Below are 6665 nucleotides of genomic sequence, written 5' to 3' on the forward strand. Positions count from 1 at the left end.
AAGCCACCTACAGGCCCAGCTGTGGAATTTCGTTTCCTTCCATAACTTCCTGATTCGCATGCCACGGCATTCTATATAATACATCCGTATTTCAAGAAAGTGGGTGTGGGGGTGCCTGGGTGGCTCAGTTGGTTAACCGGCCGACTTCCGCTCAGGTCATGGTCTCACAGTCCATGAGTTTGAGCCCCGCGTCGGGCTCTGTGCTGACGGCTCAGAGACTGGAGCCTGCTTCAGATTCTGTGTCTCCCTCTCTCTCTGACCCTCCCTCGTTCATGCTCTTTCTCTGTCTCAAAAATAAATAAACATTAAAAAAATTAAAAAAAAAAAAAAGAAAGTGGGTGTGCTTTTAAACTTCAGATTATTTTAATAAAACTGATGCTGCAGGAAAATGAATGTCCCCATGTGTCTACCAAAAGCAATTTGGATTGTCATAGTAAACAGTCCTTCAAACCTGTCCACTGCATTCTTTTCTAGCGTCTTCTGTTGTCATCCATAGCCTTAGCATTTTTGCTCAGGTATTAGCTAATTATACAGTCCTCATTGTCTGAGCCCTCCAGGCCCTATCATCCCTCCCTGCCCTCGGAGCTCCATTCTTGCTTCCTGAGTCACTGCTGTGGAAGCTTCTCCCACAGACTGTGACTTCTTTATGACAATGATTACGCCTTTTCCCTGCGTTTCTCCACCTTCTGGCACAATGTAGCAGGACTCAGAAAGTACTCTTTGAATAAACGAAACAAACAAACGAATCCTATGTATATCTAACTCCTCGAATGTACTGTGAAATTTGCATACAAGTCTAAACTTTTAAAATTCATTATGTGTTTACCTATCTTCCCCATGTGACCAAAACTGTCTCTATCCCTTTGGTCTCCAATTAGCACAACGTGTGCTTGAGAGTAGTGTTAATTTTTTTTAACTTTGTTTTTGTTTTAATTCCTTTTGAGAGAAAGAGCAGGCAGGGGACCGGCAGATAGAAAATCCGAAGCAGGCCCCACTCGGGGCTCTATCCCACAACTGTGAGATCATGACTTGACCCAAAAAAGAGCCAGAGGATTAACCAACTCAGTCACCTAGGTGCCCCTTAAGTAGTGTTTAAAAAAAAAAAAAAAAAGGAAGAAGAAAAAGAAAAAAGAAAAAAAAAGATCATCTTTCTTAGCTATTTTCACCTTATGATCTCCCTTCTTCAGATTCTCCATGCCTTATGATATCTCCTTGCCCTCTCCCTCCCACCTAGCATCCCCACTGATAGACTTAGCAGCACCTGGCTCATGGCTGTTACTAAACATCTCACTATACTCACTATACAGTGAGTACCATACATCTTCCCTATTCCCCTACTAATTTACTCTCCGCTGTTCTCCATCTACTGTGCACTCTGGGAGCTGATCACCATGGATTGGCATCGACAAGGCTCCCATGCCCTCCAGATCACACTTGGGCTTGGCCAATGGGGAAGCTTAATAACAAATTGTAGAATTTGGGGAGAGTGAAATCAGAAGATTTCATTCTTCTGCTTCATCTCCAACGGTTTCCCTGGAACTGGCTACATCCCTAAATGAAGGTCACAGCTCCTTTCTAAATAGCCAACTTCAGGACTACAGGTGTAAAATCTCAGCTGCTTCCTGCCCTTGATTAATGCACTCTCTGTGCAGTTACCCTATACTTTAAAAAATAGTCCCTTTGTAAACAAACCCTTGCCAAATCATCCTATGTTTAACATATCACTTCATGTTGTGTCAGATTATGAAGTAGATAAATGTAATCAAAGCTGAAAACTGAGAATATTTTTCTCATCATTTTGATTTCTATTTCACTTGGGAGCACATCTTAATTATATTTATTTAGTCACCAAGCATTTTTAAGAAAATATCAGAGGTATTGTTGGTGGGGGCTTAATTACTTTAAAGAAAATCTGTTCCTTTTTGTAAAAATTTCAGACCAAGAGATCATTCCCGATTATTAGGAAATGAGATATAAGCCATTTTTTTATGTAATTTCTAGTACACACTGTCAGGAAATGTTAGACATCACCATTATATAATCATTGCAGTGCCCATATGGAAAAATTAATTGCAATTGTAATTTTTTTTCCATATGGAAAACATTAAGCAGTGATAGTAGCTACTCAGGTGAAACCAAAGATCAACATGAATGAGGACGTCGGTCAGCATTTGTACAATAGAAGTCTAATGTGAGTCACATATGAAATTTTAAATTTCCTAGCAGTCACAGTTTTAAGAAGTAAAAAAAAAAGTGAAATTCAGATTAATACGATATTTTATTTATTATATTTTATGTAATAATTTATATTTATAATTTTATATTTTATTCATTTTATATAATAGTTTATATTTATATCAATAAATATTTTGTTTCTATAAAACATGTCCAAACTATTATCAGTGTGCAATGATTAAAAAAATATTAGTATGATATTTACATTCTTGTGTCATAGTAAATCTTCAAAATCGGGTACAGATTTGCTTCTCAATGCAGACACATTTCCTCAGTAGCCACGGGGGGCTAGTGGCGATCATACTGGAGAGTGTCATGGGAAAGCTGTGGCCTTACTTAGTGGTCCAAACAGAACCAAGGAAATACATGGATTGTATCAAATGGTTACAGAGTCCACGGTTTATGTACAGCATACCATTAGATGTTGGAATATCAGTGCAAAATCTAAAGAGATAACACATTAATTGATTATGAATCCTTGTAGAATCAGTGCAAATGACAACTTCCTTTGAGATTCTGAGTTGAGTTTAATTTCTTTTACAAATTCCCTTTTTGTCTGTGGAAGAGACTTAATCTTGTTCTCCTTGGAAATGTGTTTGGAGAGGGAGCGATGAAGCTTGGAGAGGTCAGGCGTCTGGTCCTCTGTTGTCATCTGCCTGTGTTGCCATCTGCCCAGAAGTACTCTGACTTTCCTGGTCCTCGGTTGGTCACATATCCTCTGTCCATGTGGATTGCTCATCCATCTCTCTCATTCCGCGTTCTCATTCATAGTTAATTCCACTCTTCTCTTAAGTGCCCAGGAAATAGTCTATTCTTCCTATCTTTTTTTTTTTAATTTTTTTTTTAACGTTTATTTATTTTTGAGACAGAGAGAGACAGAGCATGAATGGGGGAGGGTCACAGAGAGAGGGAGACACAGAATCTGAAACAGGCTCCAGGCTCCGAGCTGTCAGCACAGAGCCGGACGCGGGCCTTGAACCCACGGACCGTGAGATCATGACCTGAGCCGAAGTCGGACGCTTAATCAACCAAGCCACCCAGGCACCCTTCCTATCTTTTTTTTTTTTTAACGTTTATTCAGGTTTGAGAAACACAGAGCATGAGCCGGGAAGGGGCAGAGGGAGAGGGGAGACACAGATGCTGAAGCAGGCTCCGGGCTCTGAGCTGTCAGCACAGACCCTGATGCGGGGCTCGAACTCATGAACCATGAGATCACGACCTGAGCTAAAGTTGGATGCTTAACTGACTGAGCCACCCAGGCGCCCCAATTCTTCCTATCTTAAGTGAGAGATACTCATATGTTAGTTTCCACCCTTTGGAGATCATAGAAACCAGTGAGACTGTCTTTGAGTCCTTTGCCTAGCCACACCATCTGCCAATTCCTGTGATCCTGTGCCCTGCTAGGTTCAGGACTACCTAGAGGGTATCGGGGCATTCGTTCTGAGACATTGTCCTGGGGGTAGGATGAAAGGTGGGAGAGGCAGGGCACAGTGTGTCTTTGTACTCAGCTCTAGGCCTTGACTCTGAATGATATACTGTTCTTCCAACTCTTCCAAATAATGACTGGTCCTTGGACTTGAAACTTCAAGGCCAACAATTTGATTCTTGTTGTCAATACTTTTATGATGATATCCGCCTCTCTGAGGCAATACATAGAAAACACTCCAGTTGTAGTCTGCATGGAGGAAGTGTCATGAGGTAGCAGGAAATACTATTTTTATAGAAACTATTATATTCATTTATAACTGATTTTAGGATATTTTGTAGAATATTTTTATTCTGAGGTCTCAGTCAGAATAATACACTATTTAAAGAGTGTTTCATCATATTTCATTCAACTCTAGCCTATTAAATTGAGGTTTGGGGGTAGATAAGGAAAGAATGAGCTCTCACATGTCTATCAGAAGTTAAACCTTGTTCTGCTGCTCTTGGGTTAATGAATCCTCCTTCAGAAAGTCGTTTACAACAGGGCTCAAAGAAATGGAAATACCTGACAGGTGCCCATGGTGATGATGTCAGGTCATAATGGAAACCTTTTTCACATGATTTCATCTACGTAACATCAACAGTTAAAAGTACCTGGTACAGTCTTTTCCTGAGGCAATTATTTTGTTTGTTAAGTTTCTTTTTTTCCAGATGACTTAATTTCTGATCCATGACTTGTAGAAGAAACTGTATCCTTGCTACTCAGAGTGTGGTCCTCAGATCATCACCACCACAACCGCCACCACCACCATCATCATCATCTGGGAGCTTGTTAGATACAGAATCTCAGGCCCCACTGTAGGTCTACTGAATCAGGTTCAGCATTTTACCAAGATTCCCCAGATGAGGAAATGCACTTTACAGCTTAAAAAGTACTGATTTAGGCATGTGTGAGGGAGAAGCAGAAACTACCTCTTGATAGTGAAGAGTTTTTCCTGTTACATTATTGTAAAAACCTCCGTATCAGAATGAGGGAGAATGTAATTCTCCATTGAGTTATCATGCATAATACTTTTATAGGAATTTAGCCAAAGGTTACACTGAAAGAATGCTTTATGAACATGAGGGTTGTTAAGAGTTGATTTTATCTCTCCTAAATTTATATGTTGAACCAATAAGGGATCAATAGTCTACAGCTATTGATCTGACAAATGCCCTTTTTTCCATACTGGTCCATAAGACCCACCAGAAACAGTTTGCTTTCATTTGGCAAGTCTAGCAATATACCTTTACTGTCTAACATCAGGATATAATTTAATCTGCAATGATCATAATCACAGATCAAGGACCCTTCCCTTCCTTGAGATATCATACTGGTCTATTACATTGATAATTAATATACTGATTGGACCTAATGCACAAAAAGTAGCAACTACTCTAGACTTATTTGTAAGTCATTTGCCTCTACCTCTGAAATTTCTAGAAGTCCAGTAATGTAGAGCATGTCAAGATATTCCTTCCCAGGTGAAGCTACACTGTTGCATCTGACCCTTCCTATAACCAAGAAAGAGGCACAATGCCTACTGGGCCTCTTTGGACTTTGGAGACAACATATTTGTCATTTGGGTGTGTTACTCTGGCCCATTCACTGGGTTATCTGAAAAGCTGCTAGTTTTGAGTGGGGCCCAGAACAAGAGAAGTCTCTGCACAGGTCCAGGCCACCGTGTAAGCTATTCCAGTACTTGGGCCACCTTATCCAGCAGATCCAATGTTGCTGGAAGTGTCGGTAGCAAACAGACCCTCTGACATAAAGTAATCATTGTATTGAGGTGAATGAGAAGCAGGTTTTTAAGCTTTTCCCAAATTCTCTCATATCCTTCCTTGTCCCTGCTGCACACTTCACCTAATGTGATAGTACATTTTATGTGCCAAATTGCCTGGGCTACCATGCCTAATTGCAGTTACACAGTATTCTGGTTGTTTCTATAAGAGTGGTTTTGTTTTATTTTGTTTTGTTTGGTTTGGTTTGCTTTGCTTTGCTTTGTTTTTGAGAGAGAGAGAGCACAAGCAGGGGAAGGGCAGAGGGGGGTGGGGAACAGAGGATCCGAAGTGGACTCTGTGCTGACAGCAGTGAGCCCGATGTGGGGCTCGAACCCACGAACTGTGAGATCATGACTTGAGCCGGAGTCGGACGCGCAACTGACTGAGCAACCCAGGGGCTCCTGTAAGGATATTTTTGAATGAGGTTAACATTTATGTTAGTGCTCTTTAAATAAAGCAGATTGCTCTCTATAATGTGGGTGGGCCTTGTCCAAATCAGTTGAAGACCCAAGTAAAATAAATAAACCGTCTTCTCCAAGCAAAAAGAAATTCTGCAGCAGACAGCCTTTGGACTCGAATTGCCATATCAACTCTCTCCTGGGTCTCTAGCCTGCCAGCCCACCCTGCAGATTTTAAACTTGTTAACCTCCAAAATTGTATGAGCCAAGTGTAAGTTACAAATCCCCATTATAAATTGGGGACCATCTTTATATTAATACATCTTATCAGTTCTGTTTCTCTGGAAAATCATAAATCAGATTTCTCCATGCTATGGAGTACTTGTCAGCTGCCTAGCAGAGCAGCCTTGGAAAGTAGTATCAAAGCTGTATAAAAAGTTACTCTCCAATCCCAACCTCTAACTCCTGACCCTAGAATCTCTAAAATACTTGTTCTGTGCTAAAGGGTCCTGGCTGAACTTGGTCTCCAGCTCCCACACTGGTTTAAAAATTTTTTTAATGTTTATTTTTGAGAGAGACGGAGACACAGTGTGAGTGGGTTGGGGGAAGAGAGAGAGGGAGACACAGAATCCAAAGCAGGCTCCAGGCTCTGAGCTGTCAGCACAGAGCCTGACACTGGGCTCAAACGCATGAACGGAGAGATCATGACCTGAGCCGAAGTCTGACGCTTAACTGACTGAGCCACCCAGGGGCCACCCACATTGGTTTAAACAAAGAGACCAACAC

This window comes from Panthera pardus, unplaced genomic scaffold (assembly GCF_024362965.1).
Source record: "Panthera pardus isolate Hobbes unplaced genomic scaffold, ASM2436296v1 HiC_scaffold_13, whole genome shotgun sequence".
Taxonomy (NCBI): Eukaryota; Metazoa; Chordata; class Mammalia; order Carnivora; family Felidae; genus Panthera; species Panthera pardus.